This window comes from Parasteatoda tepidariorum, chromosome 9, assembly GCF_043381705.1.
Source record: "Parasteatoda tepidariorum isolate YZ-2023 chromosome 9, CAS_Ptep_4.0, whole genome shotgun sequence".
Classification (NCBI taxonomy): Eukaryota; Metazoa; Arthropoda; class Arachnida; order Araneae; family Theridiidae; genus Parasteatoda; species Parasteatoda tepidariorum.
Window position 1 is genome coordinate 45,854,495 of NC_092212.1, and position 11,332 is coordinate 45,865,826.

Genomic DNA, 11,332 nt, shown 5'->3' on the forward strand with positions numbered 1-11,332 from the left:
ACATGAAATCTGTAACTTTAAAAATCATTCGTATTTTTATTTTTCAAAAGATTTGTTTCATTTAGCATAACATAAATAAAAAAAAATTTCCATTTAATTTGAATTAGATTGACTAATAAACTTTTAACTAATATGTATTTAAGTACATATGTGAAGGTTCTTTGAAAAATTGAATTTTTTAGGTCTCATATTTTCGAATATAATAAAAAAATTGTATTTTACTGTGGAATATGAGATGTAAACTTATGTTTACTCTATGTTGTAACTGGAAAATAAGTTTTGTTCCTGGATTTCAATTGGTTTGCTCCAATGTTTGCTTAATTTATTTATTTGTTTATTTTTTTTAATGTAATCAAGTAGCCGTATGAATGTGGAGAAGTCACATGAAATTCATACTTGGCCGTCAAGTATGAATTTCATGTGCATATTTTGAAAATTTGATAAGTAGAATGATGAGAATTATAAATATTCTTCTATTTAAACTTGAACTTTTAATTTTTGTTGCGCATTGATTGTATGTTGCTATCAACATTCATTAATTTCATCATTTTATTGAACTTTAATTTAAATTATTTTTTAAAAAAATTTCAACCTTATTTCTAAATTTAAAATTACTTTTAAGGAGAATTATAAATTGACTATGTCAACCTTCATCTATCAAAAGGTACCCCAAGAAAATTCTAAGTAACATGTGTTAAATACTAGTGAATTGGTATTCAATATTTATAGTGGTAGTTACGGCACAATTTTAGAACTTTATTTTACAAAATATATAAAGTTGACTACTAGGTAATTTTTATCTAATTTTTTGCGAATAAACCGGATTGGAATTGAAGTGATACATTTTTAAATAGCAAATTTTTTACTGAATTAATTTTAGTTGTATATTCCATTTAGTATTTTGGATTTTATACTAAAACTAGTATCTCTGTTGCTTACGTGTTTAATCGTAGTTTTACATAAAATATGTTATACAAAATAAATTTAACTTATCAAAAACTAAACATAACATTTTTGCCATATAACTTATTTTTCATATTTGCATAAGAGGGTTATTTTGTATTATTTAATTATTTTGTAATGGAGGAGCACCACTTTTTGTTTTAAGTCTTTAATCTTGAATAAGAATACTGTGATTCTTACTTTCCATTTTAATAAAAATATAACAAATATAGCTGAAATGTTGAAATAAGTTAAAACTAAACTATGTAAAAGTTTAAAATAATTAAGATAATTTTAATTAATAAAGGTTTATTAAATATCTAAATCAAAATAAAACTGATAAAAAATGTTAAAATAAGAGATAAATTTGTTAAAAAAAATAACAAGCAGCTGTAATTTTAAATTTTATGACAGTAACAGCCAAAAATTTATAAATATATCTTTTTATTTTAAGGATCCCATAAATTAAGAGTGATTTTTCTGTATGATTAAAAATATATAGATAACAATGAAATATAGTTTTAGATTTTTTTTAATGTTTTATAGAGTGTAACTGTATTTTCCTTTCTTTTCTTTAAAATTTTCACCTCAGCCGACACTCTAGATTTTTGACTCTTCTCATGTCAAAGAACAGTTTTTAATGTCTTATGATTTTTGAGTAAACATAAGATACAAATTATTGCTTAGGCAAAAATTCGGCTTTTTTCTTTTTAACTATTAAAGTTAAATTATCATGTTGGTATTAGTTATTGAATAATAATTTAATTTCAAGACACCATTACAGTGAACAAATATGAACACAATGTTTGAAGAATGTCAATTGGACTTGCTAATAATTGGACATGCATTAATATAATTAAATGTTCATTACTATTACAATTAGTAAACATACATAGGTTCAAAAATGTCATTTTCTGTGAAAAGTAAAATCTAAAAGAAATAGAAAAATTTCAATATATCATGCTTATTTGATCAGTTTGATAGCTACATGATTTTAATTTAAGGTTTTACTTTAAAAATGTAATAAGTAATAAAATTTAAAAAAAAAACAAAAAAAACGCTTGTCAGGTAACTTCTGTAGAATTAAAGCTTTCCTGATATAAATCTATAGCTGCTATAAATTTCGGTTATTAAAGGCAAACCCCCCACTCACTCATCCTCCCTCTGCCCCTAATTCTTCCATTTCTCATGAAGTTGGAAAATAAAAATTTGAACCATGTCTTCATTATGAGATAAAGTGAAAAAGTTTATAACCCAATAGAATAAATCAATCCATTGGGTTAATTAATATGGATGGTAATTAATCTAATGATCAGCATTGTTTAATTTAATAATTTGTAGTTGAGGTAATAACTAAATTTATATCCATGTTTTCTTTATTAGGTAAATATAAAAACTAAGGAAATTTAAATTTTTAATTTTGAAATTATTCGGATAATTAGGGGATATTTATCCTAATTGACAGTGATGGTAAATAACACGTTTTTAGTAAGATAAGATGTCACAAATTTGGACTTAGTGTTTCTTATAGGAATACTAAATAAAAATTAATTATAATATTACTAATAAAAAACTTTAAAAAAAATTACAAATCAATAATTTGTAATTATCAGGGTAATTAAGGTTTAATTAGCCTAATCCACAGGAATGCTAAAATTAACACGATTTTACCAAAATTGAAGGTTCATGTGTTCTTTAAAAGATACATAGAAAATATAAAAAGCGTCATTTCGATATTTTGTCATTAATTAGCCTATTTGACTGTAATGCTAAGTTACACGTTTTCAACGCGATAGAAATCTGGTATATTTGGAACATGTGTGTAAGATTTATAAAAAGACTAAAGTTTTCTTTCGATTTTTGTAATTATCCGTATATCTAGAGGAGGGTAATTGCCTGTATTTGAAGGTATGCTATTTAAAAATTTGCCCCAAAATTTTAAGCCCTGATTTTTAACCATGTGGTCCTTACCCGGTAAAGAGTAAAACTAAACAAATTTTCTTTTGTAATTATCTTAGTAATTAGGTGCGATCACCCTAATTGACAATAATAATCAAGAGAGGTAGTTAAATAATCATTTAGTGTAATGACTGATAATCATCCCTTGTCAATCTTGTGATAGTTGACAATTGACAAAATAACACCGACAACAGAATAGCCAAAGCGAAATGAAGGTAGACCTCCACACCTTGTAACCCCTCAGGCTATTCTGAGAATGGATTCTAGGTATGTCTGGACCGGACTCACAGTCAAGATCTGTATTTGTATAGTAGAAAGTCATCTGATAAATTGCTGTTTTTGTGTAGCTTTCTAAGAATTTGGTTTTTCTCCGGTTGCAACACCCACTTCTTTTTAGGCATCTGAAATATCTGGTTAAAAAAGGTGAAAAAGAAAAATGGACTATGAATTTGAGTGGTTATGGTTCCGTGGCGGTCACGCAGTTCTCTTGTTATCTGCAGTAAACCATTCCCTTACTCCTTTTTTTTTATTTATTTTGCCTAATAAAATCACGTGTTTCGGTACCCCATTCTTATCAGTTTGGTTGTTTATATAAGATTGTATAATCTGTGATTTTAGGGTAGGGAAATCTATACTGGAATTAATTCCTGCTGATTATTCAATGTGAAAATTATAAATTTTGAGCAGAAGAGTTAAATGACTTGCGTAGCTTATTTTTGTAAGTATGTAGATGTTTTTTTGTTTTTTTACTTCCGAATCCCATTTTTTAAGCATTTAAAACAGTTTTTCTTTTAGTCCCAAAACACTATTCGCTATTTTTAGATATTGATTAAACTAGCGTCAATTTATTCAATATATTCTTCTAGTATATGTTTTGCAGTGATTTTCAAATCGCAGAGAATACCGATCCTTCCTTTGGATTCAATAGTTTCTCTAAGCAGCTTGTTCTTTCTATTCCGGTAGGGTTTGGAGATAAGTTAAACGCACAATTTCGCATTTTATTTTAGTTATTTACTTATTTTATATCCATGGTTTGAGGGTGATTAAACAGGAGCGGAAAATCAGTCGCATCGCTGATAAAGGCTATTACATTCAATTTTCTTGCATATTGATGAATTACATTTTGAATTTTTTTCGGTTTTTTTAATTTTTAACAAGCTTTGTTAGGATAGCAGAGTAAACAAATATCATGATTTAAAAATATTTTTTAAAAAATCGTATTTTTTTATTTAAATATTTTTTTTTATTGCGATGACAAGGTTTTGATAAAATATATTAATAATAGTATTATTTAAAATCATTACTATAACTGAAATACTTAGTATTTCGGACTAAAATTGTTAAAAGTATAACTCTGTCTAACTTATTACTAACTGAACAATGAAAAAATGAGATCAATTACTTATGTTTACTTAATTACTACGTCTTTACCAATATTACTTATTACAATTATTACTTATAAATTTGTATAGACGGCAACCAAATTTATCAGTAGACATTAAATGAAGAATAAATTAATTTAGATTAAAAAAAATCATAAAAAAATATTTATTAGTCATTTTGAGATCGACTTTGAAAATTTTCATTTTTAGTTTATTTGCACTAATTTTTAGGTAATTATATTCCACTGCANACGTTCGCCAATAGCCCATTGTGCAGCTCTAGTGCGACGTAAATGAACAAAAACAACAATATTCCACTGCAAACACTGGAATCATTGCATACATAAACAGAACATTCATAGCAAAATGGTCATATTTTGTTACTTTGAGAAAGGCTATTAACTGGACACCAGTAAATCAATAACTTACTGTTACAGAAAAAAAAAAATTCTGCTTTTTTTTAGGTTTTTATTATATTTATAAAGTTTAGTGGATATAAGTAAAAAAGCTTTATGGCTACTTTAAGCCTGTTAGTCATTGGTTGTGCGCCCTCTATTTAAAATCAATGAAACCACACTTTAAAAAATTTATTAAAAAGAAAATCAAACCTCTCAAATTATGTTATAAATATATTTTCTACACAAATTACTGATTTCTATTTTTAAAAAAATATGTGATTTAATATTAAAAAAAATCACATTATTTAAATCGCGATTTAAACCATGATTTGATTTATGATCATGCCAAACCCTGTAATCTAGTTTCAAAAAATTATATTTATGTATATAGTGCTTACTATAGGGGCGAAATTCGGAATGTTTATTACCGACCAGTGGCCAGTAGTAGCATTTTTAATGCTGGCCACTTTTAAATACCTGGGGCTACTTCTTCAAAAGAGGAAAATAAACTATTAAAAAATAATATTGAACATAAATGCAAAGCATTTCTTAGAGGCATTTCTCAGAATGTAGTAAACAGAACAGGGTTCAGTTTTAAATTGAAGGAAAATTTTTCTTGCCTCGCCACGTAGGGTAATGCTTTGCAAAGTTTAAGCATTGTATATAACGTCTTCAAAATTTAGTGTTTGGATTTTTGAACCAATGATGCAATATGAAATTTTTGTTAACTAACAAAAATAAAATTTATTTGTTACAAAATTAATTTGAAATAATTGCGATCATAATGATGAAATTATATTATATAAATAATTTTAAAATATTATCGACTATAAGTTTAAAAAATATGAAATTAACTTGAATTCGATCGAAAAAATTTGGACTAAATTTACAGTGTCGAAGAACTAAATTTGGTCAACTTGAAATTCTACACGCACAATATTGAGCGTTGTTCCTTATAGTACATCGATGTCTGCAAGCTCGCGTGAAGAGTATTTTCCTCCGTAAGTGCGCAGTGATAGCTGTGGCGATGTTCGTTATCTTTCCCCGATTTTTCTTACATCGTGACTCATCGTTTTGCTGACATGATGAATCCGAATGTGATTGAGAATCAAACTGTTGTGCAAATCCTGTTGATTTTTTTTACTGTCAATCCAGCCGTTCAATGTTTTTTAACCGCTATTTTGCAGGCATCTATGTCTTTAAATATTGAGAAATAATTATAAAAAAATGTAACGTTTATTTTAAAAATAAATAAATAAACCAATTGCGAATTTACGCAGTACTAAATGTAAAGCATTAATGTACGGAAACATCGTGATGCATCAAATATCGTGATGTTTGCGTGGCGATACATCGCGATGCCAAAATATTAACATCGCTCAGTCTTAATGCGGGGTAACAAGATATTCTTTACCAGATTAGATTAAACTTATTCATTAAGTTTTATTTTATGACCGTCGTTTCACAGCCGACCCAAATTTGGGTTCACGACTACTAATGTTCAACTCCGTAGCCTTGTAATTTTGATCCAATCCAGAGGACAAGGAAACTCCTGGATCAGTACCCCCAGAGGTATGATTTGTTATGGGAACTTGGAGGAATTTGAGACTCGGCAGATTTAACGTGCGTCAGTCAGCATTTACTACACGAGAAATCTTCGGCCGGCGGGGATCGAACCCAAGACCACTTAAACATGGGCCCAGTGCCCTACCAACCAGGCTATCCCTGCCAAAAAAAATTCATGAAGTTTCGAGGGTTCCTCCAAAAGAAGGTGATTATTTAGGATTACCACAGCCGAAGAAAAGTGTGAACTACTAATCTAAAGAAAGCTTTCTGCCATAGAGTCTAGAGTTGTCTGCTGCTATAAAAACAAAAAATCGAACACATTTTAGAAATTAAAATTTTTGATACTTTACAACATTAGAAACATTTTGATACTAAATGTTTTCCCCGAAATAGTTCAATTTCGTAACCATAATCATCGACAGCTCCTTTGACGACTGGTGAAGGGAGTTCTTTAGGTAGACAAACTATTAAATCCTTTCACTATTCCGAAATATCTCAGACAAGATTGTCGGTGAGTTTTTAATTTTGTATACAGTTTGAAAATCGTGTTTACGAAAATGGACACAGCTCAAAATGCGTATTTAGTTCTAACTCTTTTTTTTTTTTTAATTGAACTATTGATTCTAAACAAATTCATAATTTGGTATCATTCATTTGCATAAATCACTTGGCACACTTTTTTTTAAAAATTAGTCTCTTTAAAAAAAAACATAAGTCAACAGTCATTTTTACAAGGTTGATACGGGTGCTGTTATCGAGGCTGTTTCTTCTGACAAATTCAAGGAAAAGTTATTTTATTATATAAATTAGTGTATTAAAATTGACTTTTATTATTAATTTTATTAACTTATAAGTCAGCATAATGTATTTCCAAAAAAAAAAATAATAATACAAATATTGCATACAACATTGAATAAAATTTATTGATTAAAAAATATTCCTTTGAAAAATAATTCTGTAACATTAAAAATTAAAAAGGAAAATATTATTGATTTCAACTATGTTGGATATTTTTAAAATAATTGAACTTCAAAAAAGCGAAATTTTTTTTACATATTACATTAAGATTACAAAATTAAATAATTAAATTACAAAATTCTACGTGAAAAAGGAGGGAAAAAAAATATTCCTAAGATGAAAAACTAGGAATTAACGACGATAAGCGATATTGATCTCTCTACTTCTTTATCCATCTATTATTATGAACATTCCATTTATTGATAAACAAAACAAGAGAGCTTTTATATTTTGTGCAGTTAAAAGCTCTTAATTGCATCTCAAAAGAAAAAGAAACTGCTGTTTTAATTCAGTAATTAAATATTTTTCAATTCAACTTTTGCTATTTTTTTTTATTATTTTTTTTTCCTTCTCAGATGCAGTAAAACCCATGGAATTTTAACTTCATAAACAATTTTTTCCCCCAACATAATTTAAATGGACCTTAAGAGACTTTTTAAAGCTTTACGGTGATCTTTTTTTTTGTGAAAGTCACGACGCATTTGGAATTATCAGATTAAGGTATTCGATGCAATTAAAAAAAAGTTAAACGTTAATAAATATTTAAGAGCTTTAATTTCTTTTTAGAATTTTTATACGTACATTTTGTTTATGATTTTTAAATTATTATTAAATTATCTTTTATACATAAAAACACCAAAGAGTACATGTACGCATCAAAGTTAGGCAAAAATGTAATAGACACCGTGATTAATTTTTTGTAATTGTAACTTATTCTTTTTGATTTTTAAATTAATATTTATAATTATCTATATTATATAAAACGCTAATACGTACGTATGTATGTATGTATGTATCAATAAAACCGATGATATTTCTTTTCTCGCGCTGGCAACAGTTTTCATTTTTAATTGATTGGATTCGGCGCGCAANAGTAATCATGATGACTTGTAATCAAAATAATATGATTGCCTGCAATAAAAATAATACGTAATCGTGATTACATGTTTCATTGTTATAGAGTTTATTATTTAAAAAAACCTTAATGGTGTAATTTTGTGACTTACGCTTCGTCATTTTTTTTCTCTCCACATTCTAGTTATTTTTGGCTTTGATGGGATGAGTTACTGTAAAATCCTGAAGTCTGGTAAATCCTTAGTGTTACCGGTAAAATCTAAAATTTACCAAAGTGGCTTGGTAAAAGTAGGAAGTATGCTTTGAAATTCCATTTCGGACTTCTACCAAGGGTGTCTTGGGATATTCATCCACTTTTAGATGCACCTGGATATTTTTTTTTTAAAAATGTTTCCGCACATGCGCTGTATAAAGCAACTTTAAAAAAACCTTAATGGTGTAATTTTGTGGCATACGCTTTGTCATTTTTTTTCTCTCCACGTTCTAGTTATTTTTGGCTTTGATGGGATGTGTTACTGTAAAATCCTGAAGTCTGGTAAATCCTTAGTGTTACCGGTAAAACCTAAAATTTACCAAAGTGGCTTGGTAAAAGTAGGAAGTATGCTTTAAAATTCCATTTCGGACTGCCAAGTCTTTGCGGTAAAATCTAAGAGTTACTTACGATTTCCGTCAAAAATCCGAAACGAGGGATTACTTATATGATTGACTTTTCCATTTACAAATAGTATATTTGGTAGTGTACTGTCCCATTAAAGGAGGCCGTAAAAATCGACAAATCACGGTATAGGAATTCTGAAACAAAAGGCATATCCCTTACATTGTGGGGAATACAGGAGGCAATGGCATTTGACTTAAAAAAAAAAAAAAGAGTGTCTGTTATACCGGGCTGTGGTATTTAACCTTAAAACATCAGTGTAGAGTTTACTGGGCAATAGCACTAAACCTTTAAGAAATATTAGTTTATCGGTTAATGACACTTAACTTAATAAAAGCATCAGTGTATGGTATACCTTGGGTGGCAGTTAATCATAAAAAAACATTGGTGTAGAGTATAACCTTGAAAATCATCAGTGTATAATAAACCGGACATTGTTACTCATGTTTCTTGATTAATCTGATTATTGAAAATAATAAACAGCAATTATTATTGATTGATTGTTATGTTTGGTGTTTGATTTGGCGGGAAAAAAAGAAAGAAAACTTAACCATCGTCAACGGCCTCTTTAAAGTACGGTATCGTGTATATAGAGTGTCTCATAAAAGTTAAAACATGCTTTAATATTTTTATTGAAAATCTAAATTTTTAAAGTGATTTAAATAAGGTATGATTTAAGATTATGTCGGAGAAACTGTCGTACAATTATTTTTTAAACAGTTCGAACCATTAAAAAAGAATTATGCTGTTTTTCAAATATGATCCCATCTGTAAAAGTTGAACAAAATCACAATACTCTCGATAACTACTGAAGAGTTTTCAATAATTTTTATAAAAAACTCTCGTTTTGAAAGGCGTTTATAACTCCTAGGTTTAACCACAAAGGCTTGGTAAAATTTCGAAAAGGAATCATATTAGAGCATATTCCGAACTTTTACCAAGCCCATTTGGTAAATCCTAAGTCTAATCGGTAAAACCGAAGATTTACCGAATTTCGTGCTTTTGTTGTAACATATCTACTTATAATTCATACTACTTCTATCTTTAAATAATAATCAATTTTTCCTTTTGATTTATTCAATTGATTTAAATATGTAGTGAGGTTATCATTTCGTGAAACAATTTTTTCAGTTTCAAGTTCGATTAATATTTCTAGATATAATTTCTAATATTAATGAAATATACGTCCAAGCAAAGAAATTGCACGTCTTCTGAACATTATTTTATTTTTATTTTAAAGCCGTCGTTGAACAGCCGACCAGATTTTATGGGTTTACGACTACTAATGTTCAACTCCGTAGCCTAGTAATTTTGAACCCAATCCAGAAGACAAAGGAACTCATAGATCGAGTATTGGGAGAAATTAGCCATCCTGGAAGACTTTTTGATGGAGCTAAAACGCATTTGCGTTGCATAGCTTCTGAACATCGGTGGTAATACACTGAATTAAGAATCCGATGTCTCTCAGACAGTGGTGTCCAAAAAAAAAAAAAATAATAATAATAATNAGGAACTCATAGATCGAGTATTGGGAGAAATTAGCCATCCTGGAGGACTTTTTCATGGAGCTAACCCGCATTTGCGTTACATAGCTTCTGAACATTGGTGGTAATACACTGAATTAAGAATGCGATGTCTCTCAGACAATGGTGTCCAAAAAAAAAAAAAGATAAGAAGAAGAAAGAAAAGAGGGGCATGCAATCGACAGCTTAATAATTCATTTTTTCAGGAAACAAAACAGAAAAAAACGCGATAACTCTTCTCTCAATGACCCAGGTTCGAAACCCGGCTGAGGATGGTCGTTACGAATTCTGTTTTTGACTGGCACTGAATACTGTTTTCCCGGCTTGCTGTTGTAAAATATCCTTTGTGATAGACGGATCATTGGTTAGAGTCTTCTTGTCGAAAATCGAACTGTGGGAGGCTTTCGTGGTTTTCTTCTCCAAATAACGCAAATGCGGTTTAATTCCATCTCTAAGTCCTCCACAAAGGTTAGTTTGCCCCAATGCTTGGTTTAAGACTTCCCTTAAACGAACATAAGAAAAGCTTATTATATTGATGGATTTTAAAGAACATGGATAACTCGTTTTCTGGGTTAGGTTAAAAATTACAAGGCTATGGATTTGAATATTGATAGTCGTAAATCCAAAAATAGGTCGGCTATATTCAACGGCGATTATATAGTAGAATAAAATTGTTATGATGTGTGCAAAAATAATTTCAAAAATGCATCCCCCGAAATAGGAAATATAAATCGATAATTTTATGATTCCGTTTAAAATTTAATGAATAAAATCACTTTGTTCCTAACCTATTTTCTTTCCGTTATATATAGTAATTCGAAGTAATCATGATAATTGTAATTCCAAAATGTTAATTTATTCGTTAAATCTTTAATGCTTTTGCTATTTTTTTTTTTTTTTTGCTAATAACATTTGGTACATACCTGGTTTAAAAGAACCATTCTATGAAGAATATATTGGCGCAGTTGGTTTGTCGTCGGCCCAGACACTGGATTTTCGGGATGCAGAATCCTCAGCGGCCATGTCGTATGATTA

At 28.9% G+C, this 11,332-nt stretch overlaps 1 protein-coding gene across 3 annotated transcripts in view; it reads left to right on the plus strand.

The window, feature by feature from the left end:
- LOC139426613 (protein PF3D7_1417600-like) overlaps positions 1-11,332 on the plus strand; it is a 48,297-nt gene that overhangs the window by 315 nt on the left and 36,650 nt on the right. Inside the window, exon 1 of one of the 3 annotated variants that reach the window (XM_071185957.1) lies at positions 3,164-3,623. The exons of 1 other annotated variant lie outside the window; for it this stretch is intronic. The gene's annotated coding sequence lies outside the window, so the exon portion shown is untranslated. Of the gene's footprint in view, positions 1-3,163; positions 3,624-11,332 lie in introns of those variants that run through there. One more of the 3 variants, XM_071185959.1, reaches the window with a different exon arrangement.